We start from the raw sequence: 16,724 nt of genomic DNA, 5'->3' as shown, positions 1-16,724 counted from the left end.
GGTGCAGTTGGCTCACACCTGCAATCCCAACACTTTGGGAGGCTGAGGCAGGACAATCACTTGTGCCCAGGAATTCAAGACCAGCCTGGGCAACGTAGCGAGACCTTGTCTCTACTGAAAATTAAAAATCATAAAAATGAATTAGCCAGGTGTGGTGATGCCCACCTGTAGTCCCAGCTACTTGAGGGATTGAGGTGGGAGCATTACTTGAGCCCAGGAGGTCGAGGCTGCAGTGAGCTGTGTTTGTGCCACTGCACTCTAGCCTGGGTAACAGAACAAGAACCTGTCTAAAAAACAAAAGCAAAACCCCTTGCCTTTTGAAAAATGCCTTTTACAAACTGGAAACAATAGCATGTTAATGCATGCTATTTGAATTATATAGAAAAAAGAGTACCTGGTACATCATAGGTAGTTAACGAAGATACACAGAAGCAATGACACAGGAGAATGAACACACAGTTATTGAAATATGGGGAAAAAGCTATAAAAAAGGAGGGTAGGAAGCAGATATGGTTATAAAAGGGTAATTGAGAGGAATTTTTGTGGTGATAAAACTTTTATATTTTGACTGGGTGGTGGATACATATCTACATGTGTGATAAAATTGCATAGAACTAAATACACATGTACAACCACAAATGAGTATAGGTAAAAAAGGAGGAAATGTGAATGAGACTGGTGGATTGTGTGATATCCTGGTGGTGATTTTGTGATATAATTTTGCAAGGTGTCACCATTGAGAGGAACTGGGTAAAGAGTGTATGGTTTCTGTATGAATTCTTACAACTGTGTATAAATCTGCAACTATCTCAAAATTAAAAGGTTAAGTTAAAAAGCTATAAGGAAGATAGAAAGATACCTTTACTGTCTTTAACTCTTAATGACATAAGGAAAGGTTATTTTATAAAATTATAGAAAAATCCAAACTCCAGTGGCTGGATTATTATATCATTTTTGTATGTCATTTTTAAAAATTGCATTTTAGGTTTTGGGGTACATGTGAAGAACATGCAAGATTGTTGCATAGGTACACACATGGTGGTCTGATTTGCTGTCTTCCTCCCCATAACCTATATCTGGCATTTCTCCCCATGCTCTCTCTCCCCAACTTCCTACCCCCCGCTTTCCCTCCCCTGTTTCCCCCTGACAGACCCCAGTTTGTGATGTTCCCCTCCCTGTGTCCATGTGTCATTTTAACTTAGGCACTTTACTGTTGTACCGTTGTTTCCAGTTGTGTGTGTGTGTGTGTGTGTGTGTGTGCAAAAAAAAATTTTGTTTTTTGAGCTGGAGTCCTGTTCTCTTGCTCAGGTTGGAGTGCAATGGTGTGGTCTCAGCTCATTGAAACCTCTGCCTCCCAGGTTCAAGCGATTCTCCTGCCTCAACCTCCCAAGTAGCTGGGACTATAGGCAATGTGCCTATAAAAATTACCACACATGGCTAATTTTTGTATTTTTAGTAGAGACAGGGTTTCACTGTGTTGGCCAGGCTGGTCTTGAACTCTTGACCTTGTGATTCGTCCACCTCAGCCTCCCAAAGTGCTGGGATTACAGGCCTGAGCCACTGTGCCCAGCCCAGTTTCGTGTTCTTATAATGCTGTTATGCTGAGGAAAACATAGCTTGAAAACCACTGATTTTTATGACAGTTTGATTTTGATAATTTGATATTAAGACTTAATTTTTCTGACTTTGCCTATGTACTATGGCAGAATAATTAAGAAGTATCATTAGTTTAGCCAACTATGTTTTTCTTACTGTTTTTACTTTCACTGAGATTTGTCCAAGAAAAATTGATAATGACTACCTGGTTTATCATTTTACATGCCTTTACCTTTTTTTTTTGTTTTTCTGCTGTCCATTAATACATTTATAATTAATCCATTTATCTTGGTGGTATTTAATCTGGAGTCAATTATGTTAATCGTTTGAAGTTCTTGTTTTTTTTTTTTCATCTCAATCTGCTTAAGTATGTTAAAGAATATTGACATGTGTTTTTAGGCATTCGATTGTATTTAAGCAGTATAAGTGAGATAAGATAAAATGTAAATGTATGTATAATAGCTGAAATATCACATTTTGAGACATTATAAAAATTGATAATTGATTATTATTAAACCATTTTAACACATAGCCTGAGTTTTCTCCCCTGAAGTAGTTGCGATTTTCTAGTTGCTGTTTGTTGCCATCTGTCAAGAACTATTTGGGATTCACTGATTTGATGATTATTTATTGCTTTCCAGGCATTGTACTAAGTGCTAGGTTAGGTACAAATGAGTAAAGAGTAAAACTCTATCCCTAACCTAGTCATTATGGACAATGTTTTGAAATAAGTAATGATAAATTACTTGAAATAAGTAATGATAAATAAGTAATGAAAATTAAGTAATTTTTTACTTAATGAAATTTTTTACTTAATGAAAATTAAGTAATTTTCATTACTTATTTCAAGTAATTTATCATTACTTAATTATCATTACTTATTTCAAGAGGATGGACTCACTTTACTGAGGGAGAAAGAGGAGATTTCTTATGAGAGATGATATTTAAACCAAGTTGTACAGGATGCAGAAACATTTGCTATATGGAAAAGAGAAAAAATGTGTGTATGTGAATTTCTTTTTTTTTTGAGATGGATTTTCACTCTTGTTACCCAGGCTGTGCAATGGCGTGATCTCAGCTCACTGTAACCTCTGCCTCCTGGGTTCAGGCAATTCTCCTGCCTCAGCCTCCTGAGTAGCTGGGATTACAGGCACGTGCCACCATGCCCAGCTAATTTTTTGTATTTTTAGTAGAGACGGGGTTTCACCATGTTGACCAAGATGGTCTCAATCTCTTGACCTCGTGATCGACCCGCCTCGGCCTCCCAAAGTGCTGGGATTACAGGCTTGAGCCACTGCGCCCGGCCCGTATGTGAATGTCTTGTTACAGGAGTGGAGAGAAGTGCATGTAGGTGGAAACTGAGGTATGCTTTGATGCTTGAGGTCAGATGTGAAAAGCTCTGTTTATCATGCTATAGAGTTTAGCTGTGACTCTGTAGATGGTAGGGTCTGTTGAAAAAATGGTAGCTTTTAAAAAGCAAGAAACAACAGAGAAATGTGACTCAAATGGCAGTGAACTGGAGGGAGAAAGACCAGTATGAGAAAGCTCAAGCATTTTTATAGTGGAAATGGCAAGGAAGTTTGAGAAATTTGAAAGTTCAGATTTAGTAAAACTTAGTAATGAATGAATGTGAGGGGTAAAGTACAAAGAGTGGATGAGGCTAACGATGTTTGTAGCTTGGGTAATAAGGTGAGGGATGATGCTGTGAATACAAATAGAGAATTCAGGGGAAGAAATGAACTTGGATGAGGGAGGGAATGCTGAGTGAATAGTGATGGTCTGTAATCAAGGTAGAGGTGTCATTTAGGTGTTTAGATTTATGTCAGGAGGTAAGTAGAAAAGTGAAGTTAGAGACTTAACTTGGTAATTGTTAGTAGCCAGCTGATTGTCAAATATGAAGAAAAACATGCGATTGTGTAGGAAATGTGAATAGAGTGAAAACAAGAGTGGCTTCGGAATTGTACTCAGAGAAAAATCAATACTCAAAAGGTAGATAAAGGAGTGGCAGCCAGGAAACTAAATAAGAGTAGTCAGAGATATTGTGAAAGAACCAAGATGACATGATATGATATGGAAACTCTGGATATAGAGAATATTGAGGAGAAGGAAATAATGCCAAATGTGCTGAAAATGTCATGTATAATTAGGACTAAAAATAGGCTTATGGATTTAATAATTAAGATAACTCTGGAACATTATAGTAGAATTGTAGGGGCCATAGTTATTTTGATGAATGTATGTCCCAAGTCATATGCTGTATAAACCTCATGTAGAACAGTTTGTTTCATTTCTTTTTAGAAGCTCAATATGACCTGCAACTCATGGCTTGTTGAAAATGGAAAGAGGAGTCAGAGACAGTTTTAAAATTCCAAACCTGGAGGTCTGGGGGTTCTTGTGATGTTATGACTTAAATTGGAAGATTGAGAATGTTTTTCTTTTAAAATTACTTATTTGTCTTTGTGGGCTTGACATAGAATGGGTTTATTTTATAGCTCTCCAAGTGGAGACTTCAAAAGATGGGACAGGTGGGGACTGGGTAGAAAGACTTTAGAGTCATTAGAGTATATAGATTTATAAAATTGTTTAGGTGCTCCCAAGAAGTTGGCGTAGAGATGGAAGAATAGAGTACCAAGAACCAAGCTTTGGGAAACACTACTGATAAAAGGATGTAAAAGAAAAGGGACCACAGAAGGGCTTGGAGAGTTTGGAAGAGGCATTTGGTTCTCCTCAATGGTGATTTTTCTCCTTGGTGGTTTTGACTAATCATGGACATGCAGAAGAGAGACTGTTTTCAAGTTTCTGGCAGCTATAAACATGTGGTCAGTTGGATGTAAGTGGAAATGAGGAGTGCAGTATCCCATAAGTGTTCTTAAAGGATGAGGGTATGCCTTCCTATCTTTTCTTTTTCCTGAGACTGAGATTCTCATATAAAGGCTGCAGCCCCAGCAGCCATCTTGGGCCAAGTAGGTAAGGCCCAAACCCTAGGTATATCAAAGCAAAAAGCTAGAAAGAACCTGCGTCCCTAATGACTTACAGTGGGATTGTCATAGCAGATCTGGATAGCTACCCTCTGGATTTATTATTTTACTATGAATTTTAAAATTGTTTATTTTAACATGAAAGGCTATAATCTTGTATGTTTAAACCACTGTAAATCTGAGTTTATTGTTTCATATGGCTAATCTAAATCCAGATACACAGAGGAAGGCAAGATCAGAAGAATCATAGAAAATGAAGGAATATTTCTTAGTGTCAAGTGTAGCAGATAGAGATCAGTGAGATGAGGAGTTAATGAAAAGCTTTGCAATTCATAATACTTTAGGGTCAAAAGTGAACTGTACACATAATCCATTTTTTGTCCAGTTTTTGGATAAGGATAAACCAGTGAAGGCTGCCCACCTCCCCCACCCCCAATCCCCAGTTGTTACTTGTGACTAATTACACAGCTATTGAGTGGCAAATCATGTACTAGAAGTTTTCTCATGCCCATACTCCAGTACATCATGCTGTATCAAGGGTAGTTTTACCCCTAAATTGTTTCAGCTGGAATGTTTTGTAAACGGATATGCAGAATTTTAACAGGATAAAGACTAGGAAGTAGAGGCAGCATATTAAGATAATTTGTTTCAGTAATCTGATTTTGAGAGGTAAGAGTATCTGGTTAGAAAACTTTGCTTTTTCTTCAGGGTAAAAAGACTATTTTTTGTATCCCAGAGTCACCTGGCTTAGTATTACTCAGTAACATGTTTGTTGAATTAAATTAAATACTTAATAAGATCCAATGAGAGTTTTAAAAAGTGTATAGAATAGATGTGACCATTTTAAAGGCAGAAGAGTAGAAATCAATGGAATGAGAAGAGTTGATGCTGGAGAAAGTGGGGATACTATGTACAGGAATAAAGTTCCTTAGGACGTGGGGGTCTCAAGCACATGTATTTGGGATACAAATGTATCAGTCCAGCTTTTAGTCATCCTCTCTAAAGAGTGTGTACTTTGGAAAATAAAATGATCATTTCATTAATCTTGGAGATTCAGGTTGAGTATCCCTGATCTGAAAAACTCCAAAATCTGAAACTTTCTGAGCACTGACATGACACTCAAAGGAAATGCTCATTGGAGCATTTTGGATTTCGGATATTTTCGTTAGGGATACTCAACCAGTAAGTATAATGCAAATATTTAAAAATCCAAAAGAATTCTGAAACACTTCTGGTCCCAAACATTTCCATTAAAGGATACTGAAAACTGTATTCTATAATGATTTACACTAAAACATATCACTGATCAGCTGTAAGGACATTGTGGGAGGTGACAAGTCACATAGGAAGGTAGTAGGAAAAGATAGTGGTGATGTGTGCCAAGAAATTTCAGGGTAAGCTTTTAAATTCTAGGCACTAGTATGTAAATAATAAATTCCAAGAGACCTAACCTCTTGAAATAACTTTTTTTTTTTCCTTAAGAGATTGGGTCTTGTTCTGTTTGCCCAGGCTGGAATACCTGCAAGAGGTGTGATCATAGCTCACTGCAGCCTCAAACTCATGGCTTCAGCAGTTCTTTCACCTTGGCCACCCAAAGTTTGAGATTACAAGGGTGTGCCAAAGACACGGTGCCCAGCCTTGAATTGACTTTTTGGGTAGTTTTATTTCCCAGTTGTAGGTTAATTTGTATATTATAGGTTGTTATGCCCAATATGATAAAGATCACTTTTATTAAAAACTGTTAGGAAAATAAAACATTAATTTTAAATCATCGTGTTGCTGGAATAGTATTTCTTCTTTTTTTTTTTTTCTTCGAGTTTCGTTCTTGTTGCCCAGGTTGGAGTGCTATGGTGAGATCTTGGCTCACTGCAACCTCCACCTTCTGGATTCAAGCTATTCTGCCTCCACCTCCCAAGTAGCTGGGGCACTTGCCACCACACCTGGCTAATTCTTTTGTATTTTTGGTAGAAACAGGTTTTCACTATGTTGGCCAGGCTCGTCTCAAACTCTTGACCTCAGATGATTCACCTGCCTTGGCTACCAAAATGCTGGGATTACAGACGTGAGCCACCGCACCCTGCCAGTATTCCTTAATTTTAAAACATTATTATGGTCAGAATTGAGATTATTAAATATTATAAGATTTAATATCCTATTATTGCTGAACTCTTGAAATTTTGGGGATTGGTTACGTAATTTCTTACTGAGTTAATTATTTATATAAAATTATTACCATGATTTACATTGTGAAGGAAAAGATAACTTTATAAGTTCACAATTTTATTTTTCTGTATACTTAATGTCTTCATCATAAAATTTATCATTTTTTTTTTAGTTACATCTGTAGGTTTCACTGTTTACTTGAAAAAAAAAAAACGGAAAAACTAATTTTGCCTAAGGAAATATTTCACATAACTGCTTAAGTTTAAATAAATTTTAAATAGTCTAGATTGATTGCTCTAGAGTATAGAAACAGAAAGATTGTTAACTGAGAAGATTTTAAAAAAAAAGTTTGTGTCTTAAGGAAAATTAACACTATTGCAGGGAAGTACCAGAGAAATAATTCTCACTTTAACATTTTTTTTTGAGACGGAATTTTGCTCTTGTTACCCAGGCTGGAGTGCAATGGCGCGATCTCGGCTCACTGCAGCCTCCGCCTCCTAGGTTCAGGCAATTCTCCTGCCTCAGCCTCCCAAGTAGCTGGGACTACAGGCGCGTGCCCAACTAATTTCTGTATTTTTAGTAGAGATGGGGTTTCACCTTGTTGACCAGGATGGTCTAGCTCTCTTGACCTCGTGATCCACCCTCCTTGGCCTCCTAAAGTGCCAGGATTACAGGTTTGAGCCACCGCGCCTGGCCCACTTTAAAATGTTTTAACAATAGTACTTAGTTAATGATCCAACACTGTGCTAGTGCCTTAACAAATTGTTACAAACTTTGGTTTAAAATAACAAACACCATTCTCTCCTAGTTCTGGAAGCTAGAAGTCTGAAATTAAGGTGACAGAAGGGCCATAGTTCCTCTGATGGATTTAGGGAAGGATCCTTCCTTTCCTTCTTCCAGCATCTAGTGGCCCCAAGTGTCTCTTGACTTGTAGTAGCATGACTCTGATCTCTCTCTCTCATCACATGGCATTCTTCTCTGTTACCGTGTCCAAATCTCCCTCGCCTTTCTTTTTATAAAGACACTAGTCATTGGATTTAGGGTTCACCCTAAATACATGATAATTTTCATCTGAAAATCCTTAACTATTTATATCTGCAAAGACGCTGTTTCTAAATAAAGTCACATTATGAGATTCTGCTGGATGTGAATTTTTGGAGAACGCTATTCAACTAACTACAAATACAATGGTTCTTGCAGTTTTTATAATCGTAGTTGTTTGTAAATATCAGGAAATTTATCTGGATAGAACAGTGCTTAATAGGCTTAATTTTTTAAAAACAATTTTGTAACATTATTTTGTTAGAAAATTATTCAAAAAGCAAATATATGAAATAGAAATCATTCTCACAACATTACAAGTTATATCAATATCCACTCTAAATACTTAATATACTGTAGAGAATTCAGAATTCCTTGGAAGACAGATACGTAGCTTTGCATAAATTTTTTTGGGTTTTCTTTGTCTTGTTTTTTTTTTTTTAGAGACAGAGTCTCTTTGTGATGCCAAGGCTGGTCTCAAACTCCCGAGCTCAAGCGCTCTGCCTACCTTGGCCTCCCAAAGTGCTTGGATTGCAGGCCTTTATTTTTTCAGGGGGACAGGGTCTCACTGTGTTGCCCAGGCGGGAGTGCAATGGTACTATCTTTTTAAATTTTTTTGTAGAGATGGGGTCTCCCTATGTTGCCCAGGCTGGTCTTGAACCCCTGGCCTTAAGAGATCCTTCTGCCTTTGCCTCCCAGAATGCTGGTATTACAGGCATGAGCCATTGTGCTGAGGCTGCTTACACAGTTTAAGAAAGACTTAAATTTGTATTGTGTTATTTGTTCTAACTTTAAATTTCTAGTGCCACCTGTTTTCTCTGTATTATTATATTGATACATCCAGTAGATACTTTCTTTGGATTTAGTGTCACAGCGTACATTTATTTCTTTATATACTTGCTTTATAAGCAGAGACTATCAGATTGAATCTTCATTCATTAAAAAAAAAAAATAAAAAAAAAGGAAGAGAAAAAAATTGAGTGTCTTCATATCACATTGACTCCTCATAGTTACACTCAGTTATCCTTGAAGATGCGTAAAGGTTAAATGATTTGCCCTTGTTCATACTGATCATGAATGGAATGAAAAGGGATCAAATGGAACTTAAAACCAGTTTCCTGGCTTTAAATAAAAACTTTGTTTATAAATACATTGTGGGGACTGGGAGGTGGAGATGAGTAATGGCAAAGGCACTGAAATGATAAACACTGAGTAGATTCTCAATTTGGCTGGAATATTGAGATCAGAAGAGGAAAACTAATAAGTAATAAATGAAGATTATATTAGAGCAACCCAAACAGGCTTTTTCCCCCCAACTGTTTTACTAGGCCAGCTATTTTACATTGTGGTTTTCTGTCCTTCTTCTCTAGAGTTGAAATTCTTGATATTTGGTAGCCATGCATGAGAAAATCGATACAAATAAATAAAGGAAAATTTAAAACTTGTTACACAGGAAGGTTTAAAAAGTGTTTTTACCTTTGTTAGTGGAAACTTTGGTAGTCAGAAAGATGAAAACGCTTTCAAAAATGTATTTTTTTGGTTGCAAAATATGGTTGATGTTTTTGGCATAACAGGTGAGTCCAGATTCCTAATTATGGTAAAATATAATTTTTCTCCTTATCAGTAAAGTATTTTTGTAGAAAGCAAAAAACTATACATTAACCACTGTTAAAAGATCATTCTCAGAAAAAGTTGCTTTTTTTCAAGCTCCTTAAATTTAATACTTTGCTTTTAACTATGATTACAAACAACTCCAGAGAATTTTCAAATGTTGAAACCTGTATAGCATATTGTAATCTGTAGTATTACAAATATCACATAAATTTAGAGATAGCAATGAAACATTACATTTTTTTCCTCACTCTTAAATGTTGACTTAAGAAGTTGGCTGGGCACAGTGGCTCATGCCTGTAATCCTAGCACTTTGGGAGGCCGAGGAGAGTGGGTCACCTGAGGAGACCAGCCTGGCCAACGTGGTGAAACCCCATCTCTACTAAAAATGCAGAAATTAGCTGGGGGTGGTAATGTGCTCCAGTAATCCCAGCTTCTCTGGAGGCTGAGGCAGGAGAATCACTTGAACCTGGGAGGCGAAGGTTGCAGTGGGCCAAGATCACACCACTGCACTCCAGCCTGGTCAACAGAGTAAGACTTTGTCTCCAAAAAAAAAAAGAAAGAACGAAGTCACCTAGTAGACTCTCACTGTTACATATGATTAAAAATGAATAGAGCCTATAGAATTTTATGTTAAAATATTTATTTTGAAACAATGAATTATTAAAGTATGATATGTTTCCCCAAGAAGCAATTTTTGTTTTACCCCTTCTAAAGTATTGTTTTTTTATTTGTTTTGTTCTATGATTCTGTTACAGCCTTGGAAATGAGGAGGATTGGAATACTTTTTTTTTTTAATTAATGAAAGAATGTTATACCATAGAATATGTTAATAAAAAGTCATGTAAGTAAATTTTAGTTTTATAAGGTATACATGTATTTTACCTTAGAAACTAAGAATACAAAAAGTAAAACAATATTCAGTACATCCTACAAATAACTTAAAATATTTTAGTTTTATCTTGTGTAAGTAGGAAATCATGGAGAGATGGGAGTGATACCCATCAAGATGCTCCAACAGAGAATCACATATTTTTTGATCTTAGAATTTAGAGTTTTGCCACTAGAGACTTTTGAAGCCATATTGTGCTTTTATAGCTACAAGCACAAATGGGGGCAACACATTGGGAAAAGTACTGGTTTTCAAAGGAACCATGTTAATTGCCTTTGATTTCAGATTGGTTGTCTGCTCTTCTCTCTTTTTTTCCTTCTCTCTCTTTTCTTGGTCTCCTTTCTCTACTAACTGTGTGTTTTGTTTTACTTACATTTTGACTTTACCTCCTTGTAGATTTAGTTTCTGACTGATCCTTTCTCTCTGGCTATTGAGTTATGTATCCATGTGATTTGGAAACTCTGCTCATCTACTTTTCTACCCAGCTTTGACTCATAACTCATGACTTGTAACTCATAACCAGGATGGTGGTGATTTTGCTACACACTCCTGCATATGCATTTGCATATTGCTTCCACTGACCTGACTGTGCTAAACTGTTTTGCTTACTGTAGTAATACATACTTGTTAAAAAATTTTAAACATTACAGAAACTTGCTGACTCTTGAATGTAGTACATATCTCTTCAGATCTCGTCACAATGAATTTGGTTCTAGGTACCTGAACAGAAACTTTCTAATTCTTTTTTTTTTTTTGAGAAGGAATCTCGCTCTGTCACCCTGGCTAGAGTACAGTGGCACGATCTTAGCTCACTGCAACCTCTGCCTCCTGGGTTCAAGTGATTCTCCTGCCTCAGCCTCCCGAGTAGCTGGGATTACAGGTGTAATCATTTTTCGGTATTAGTAGAGATGGGTTTCAGCATGTTGGCCAGGCTGGTCTCAAACTCCTGACCTCAGATGATCCACCCGCCTCTGCCTCTCGAAGTGCTGGGATTACAGGCATGAGTCACTGCACCCGGCCAAAACTTTCTAATTCTCTTAATAAAACGAAACCCTGAATAAAATAAAACCCTATAATATTAAACACTACAGAAGCCTGCTGACTCTTGAATGTAGTACATATTTCTTCAGATCTTGTCAGAATGAATTTGGTTGTAGGTACCTGAACAGAAACTTAAATTCTCAATAAAATGAAACCCTAGTCCTCCAAGGTTGGCAGTGAAAGAAGCACCTGTCTCCACATGGCTTGAACTCAAAGTTCCAATTCTTCTATTTCTCCAGTGATCTCATGGAGTGCCACTTTTTCACTTCTGGCCTAACTCCCACTACCAAATCATCCATCCCTTTATTTGCTGAGGCACAGCTGCAACAGTGAAATAAAACTTTTCTAAAGGTTAAAACCAAAAAGGTAATGAAACCAGAGAATATCTTTTAAGTCAGTTGTCTGGTTTGCAAGGTATAGTTTCCTCCTTTTCAGTCTGTATAGTCTCCTAAAGGGATTCCATCCTGCCTAGTTTGTGTTCTGCCATCATATGGTGAAAGTCATTTTGCCTTTCAACAGGTCTCCTTAAGTCTAGGCCCTAGATGGTGGCCAGACAGACAATCCATTCCTTTCAGGTCTATCTAATGAGGTCCATTTTCCTGGTTCTAGTTTTCTACCCAAAGGTCTGTTTCTTTTCTGTGTGACTGATACCAGGACTATGCTTCAGGAGATACTCAAGTTTTTATCCAAGGCGTTAAATTACAGCACTAACTGGTCTGCTGCATTATAATTTAGCACAAGAAAAAGAGATACACACATACAGCAGTGTGGGAAGGGATGTGCTTGTTTTTGTACCTGTTTGCCACCCATGGTCCTAGCATTGACAAAACTTTTAATGTTACCTAGAAACATGGTTATGACATTCACGTACAAATCAAAGCACAGCTAAATAAGCTTTATATTTTCTGTTTATTTTAAAAGAAAAATAAGTTCTCTAGAAGGATGTGCTCATATTTAATTGATTCATTGCAGTCTTTCCTGTTTGATTTTAATCTGAACAAATAATGATACAATTTTTATTACTTAATAAGCATGAATGTTAGTTGAAGCAGCTTTTTAAAAAACAATAGTTAACGTTCGAAAACATCTAGATCCTGGACTGATTTAACTTGTACAATTAAGTTGAATTAATGATTTCTGAAAGCCGTCCTATCCCTTTCATTTAACTCCCTTTTGTATATTCTGTTTAATTAGTTATCAATTAATCTTATTCAAAAACTAAAAATGGTCTTTTCTTCTATTTACATATTACATAAAAGCTCACTCCAGGGATTTATTTATTATTGTTTTTTTAAGACAAAGTCTGGCTCTATTGTCCACGCTGGAGTACAGTGGTACTTTCACAGCCCACTGCAGCCTCCACTTCCCAGGCTCAAGCCAACTTCAGCCTCCCAAGTAGCTGGGACTATAGGCACATGCCCCCATGCCTGGATAATTTTTATATTTTTAGTAGAGATGGGGTTTTGCCATGTTGCCCAGGCTAGTCTTGAACACATGAATTCGCACTTTGGTAGTGCTGGGATTACTGGTGTGAGCCAGTGAGCCTGGTATTTTTTATTTTTAATGAATAATTTTAAAGAAATTGTACTTGTGGCTCATGAAGTTTGAAGTGATTGAAGAAACTGTTGCAAGACTTAAGGAAATTGTGTGAGTAGCTGGTAAATGGCAGATAAGTAAGCCTTCGCTATAGTGAACTACTCGTCATTCTCCTAAAGAATCAAGATTGCTGTCCTTGATTTTGCAATTGCTGCTCCCTTGTTATTCTTTTTTTTTTTTTTTTTTTTTTTTTTTTAAGAAATGGGGTTTCACCATATTGGCCAGACTGGTCTTGAACTCCTGATCTCATAATCCCCCTGCCTCGGCCTCCCAATGTTCTGGGATTACAAGCGTGAGGCACTGTGCCTAGCCAGTTCTGTCTTTTTAATCATAACCACCCCAGTGGGTAAGAAGTATAAGTATACTGCTTACATTTTAACATCTGTATTTCCAGAAATTTCTGTGTGTATTCACAGACATATATATGTACCACTAATTTTACATCTTAAAAACATGTTTATAGCATCTATTCATTTATATAAACTGTGTTTTTAAAACTTAACTGCATGTTATTAGAAGCTTTCCATATTCTATATACAGTTGACCCTTCAACAACTTGGATTTGAACTGCATGGGTCCACCTATACACAGTTTTTTCTGAGACAGCAAGAACAACCCTTCCTCTTCCTTCTTCTCAGCCTACTCAACATGAAGACAATAAGGATGAAGACCTTTATGATGATCTACTTCCACTTAATGAATAGTAAATGTGTTTTCTTATGATTTTATTAATAACATTTTCTTTAATCTACCTTATTGTAGAATACAATATATAATACATATAACATTAGCAATATGCATTAATCTACTGTTTATGTTATCTGTAAGGCTTCTGGTCAAGAATATTAGTAATACAGTTTTTTGGGAAGTCAAAAGTTGTATATAGATTTTTGACTGCATAGGAGTTAGTGCACATAATCCTTTAGTTGTTCCAGGGCCAACTTTGTATATATAAAACATAACATAAATTTTTATTAACTACAAAGTGTTTTATCATTTTAATATATAAAGTACATAATAAACTTATCAGTGAATCTCTTATGATTAGACAATTCTGTTGTTTCCAAATTTTGGCTGTTATAAATAGTGCTGTGATGATTGTTCTAGCCAGATTTTTGCATGAACTTTTAATTTCTCAGGATCAATAGAGAGGCAGTAAAGTTTAGTAGTAGAAAAGTTGAAAGTGTGGGATGAGCTAGATGTGGTGGCTCACTCCTGTAATCCCAGAAAGTTGGGAGGCTGAGGTGGGAGGATCATTTCAAACGAGGAATATGAGGTTCCAGTGAGCTACTGTACTCTAGCCTGGGTGACAGAGTGGGACCCCATTTCTACAAAAAAAAATAAAGTGTTGGATGGCACCGCATAGTCTGGGCTTTATTCTTGGTTTTGCCTTTTAGTAGTTCTGGCCTTAGACAGGTTGCTTAATTTTTCTGTCTCAGTTTCTGCATTCATAAAATTGGATAATAGTAAATAGTAGTATCTATCTCACAGAGATGTTATAAAGATTAAATGGGTTATTTCATGTAAAACAGTGTCTGGTACACAATAATAGTACTACTGTTTTCGTCATAGAAATGAAACTGCTGGGTCAAAGGATATGAATGTTTATATGGAGGTATGTGAATTTTCTTCCCAGCATGCCTTTCTTTGGGAACCATGCTTTCTATTCCCTATGGTCCAGGGAAAGTTCCAATCCTAGTTACCCTACCCTCTACTTTAAGCTGTGCCAGTTAGAGCTTGGGTGTTTTCTTTTGGAACAAACTGGCAAGCCTATCTTTTCCCACTGGGATGACTAAGATAAGATGCTGTGATTAAATCGAGGCTGCCAGTGTGTGTTTTTCTTACTGTATTTAAAGAGTCTCTGAGTATTGAACATAAGCTGAGGCGAGGATAGTTAAAAAATGAAAAGAGAGACATAGCTTTGGAAACATTATCTAAACTTCTGGTTCCAGCTGTTTCTGAAAGCCACAAGAACATTTTGAATTGTTTTGAGGTATATTGCTAAAATATCTTTCAGAAAGATGAGTCAGTTTATACTCTCATTAGCAGTATAGGAGTATACCAACTTCCTTCAGGGAGATTTTAATTAGGGAAAAAAATCACTTAATGAGGTATTGCTTAAGAAACAACAGAGGAAACTGCATAGTTTCATGAAGATGAAGATGCTAAGGGGCTGGTTCAGAGAGATCAGACCTTCAGATTATATCTCTGAAACACTTTACTACTTGTCTTTGGTCTTTATTGTGTCCTAAGAATGTCGGAAACAAGCAATTGGAGTTCTGAAAATTTCAAGGTCTTTCCTTTTATATTTGTCTAATTTTTCTAGACTGAAAAAGAGTTCTTTGAGAGCATGGTTCAAATATATCCCAGTATGCTATCGGTAGAGAAACTTTTGAAACTAGAAAAAAAAAAGTCTTTTCAAAGAGATACTACTGTTTTAGCAGAATGCTTTATATACTGGGAGGTAAACAATTATTTACTGATTGTTTATTGCGTAGACAGTTGAAGGGCTTTCAACAAGTTTCTAACAGACTAAGTTACGAGAAAGAATTCGTGTTATTTCTGGGAAGACCTGTTTTCCACTGATGAAAACATTCTATAAATGTCATCTTTTTCCTTGATCCATTGTAGCTTTTTGTATACTGTGTTAATAACTTACAAGTTTCACTAGTACCATGATTTGAAGAAAACAAATTGTTCGGGAGCTTGATATCTCTCTATTTTTTTTTCTAGAAGCAAATATTCTATCCTTCAAGTAATTTAAAATATATATATTTAAGAACTTGACATGGAAGATTCTTGTTAAAGAAAACTAATTTTGGGGCAAGTTTTTAAGTGGAAAAAAATGTATAGTTAATGACATCTGCTTGTAGGTATAAATATGTTCTTTGTTTTCCTAGCTTAAGTTAATTCTAGTAACATTCACAGAGAGAAATCAAGTGTCAGAACAAACTTGGACAATAGTAGTATGAAAATTAATTTGCAATGGAAAGTAGCAGTTGGGACTAGAGTGAATTTTATAAATGCTTCATATAATTGTCCTACGCGGTCTTCTGGGGGAATTTGAAAAGAATGTCACTTGTTTTTCTTTTGAGACAGATGTTTTACCAAATAATCTTAGCCTGAGTAAACCCAAATTCATAAGATTGGAGTTAATTAAACTCACTTTTTAACAGGAGGAAAGAAATGAAAGGCAGCAACAGAATAAATATTCATTTAGGATAGTGAAACGCTGAAGATTTTTGAAAACATAAATTAACTATATTAGCAAAAACCTGTATTACTCCCTTCTCTCTCCCCACACCTTACACTCCCTTTTATTGCTACTGTTCAGATTGTGTGGTTGACAAATTTGGTTGTAGAAGAATAAATAAAATTCTAAGAGCATAGCACCTGATAAAGTTATTACAGTATGAATTAGGAGAGGATTATATGGTGACAGTCTTTGGCCTTTTTTTAATTGTGTGAATGATGGAACACATAATTTCTACTATATTACAGAATTTATCTAATTGTGTTAATTTCTCACAACAAGCTAATAAGATAGGTGAAGTTACTGTGATTTGGAGACATTAAGTAATTTGTTGAAGGTTATACAGCTGGTACTGGTGGTATTGGTAACTAAGTTAAGTCTTTTTTCTTTTTCTCAGTTCAGGACTCATGCTCTTAACACTATGCACAAAGTCTCTGTTGACATTGGGGGAATCCCCAATTATTATTTAGTTATTTGTTTATTTGGGAAATGTTTATTGACCATAATGTGCATGGCATGATGCCACAAAAATAAAGCAAGTCAGATACTGAAT

General features: G+C 36.2%; 1 protein-coding gene across 4 annotated transcripts in view; it reads left to right on the top strand.

Moving 5' to 3' along the window:
* The window catches only part of SBF2 (SET binding factor 2), a 495,691-nt gene that overhangs the window by 9,599 nt on the left and 469,368 nt on the right, over positions 1 to 16,724 (top strand). The gene's annotated exons all lie outside the window — the stretch shown is intronic.

Source organism: Callithrix jacchus, chromosome 10, assembly GCF_049354715.1.
Source record: "Callithrix jacchus isolate 240 chromosome 10, calJac240_pri, whole genome shotgun sequence".
Taxonomy (NCBI): domain Eukaryota; kingdom Metazoa; phylum Chordata; class Mammalia; order Primates; family Cebidae; genus Callithrix; species Callithrix jacchus.
The sequence above is the reverse complement of the archived record's forward strand: the minus strand, read 5'-3'. Positions and strand labels throughout refer to the sequence as shown.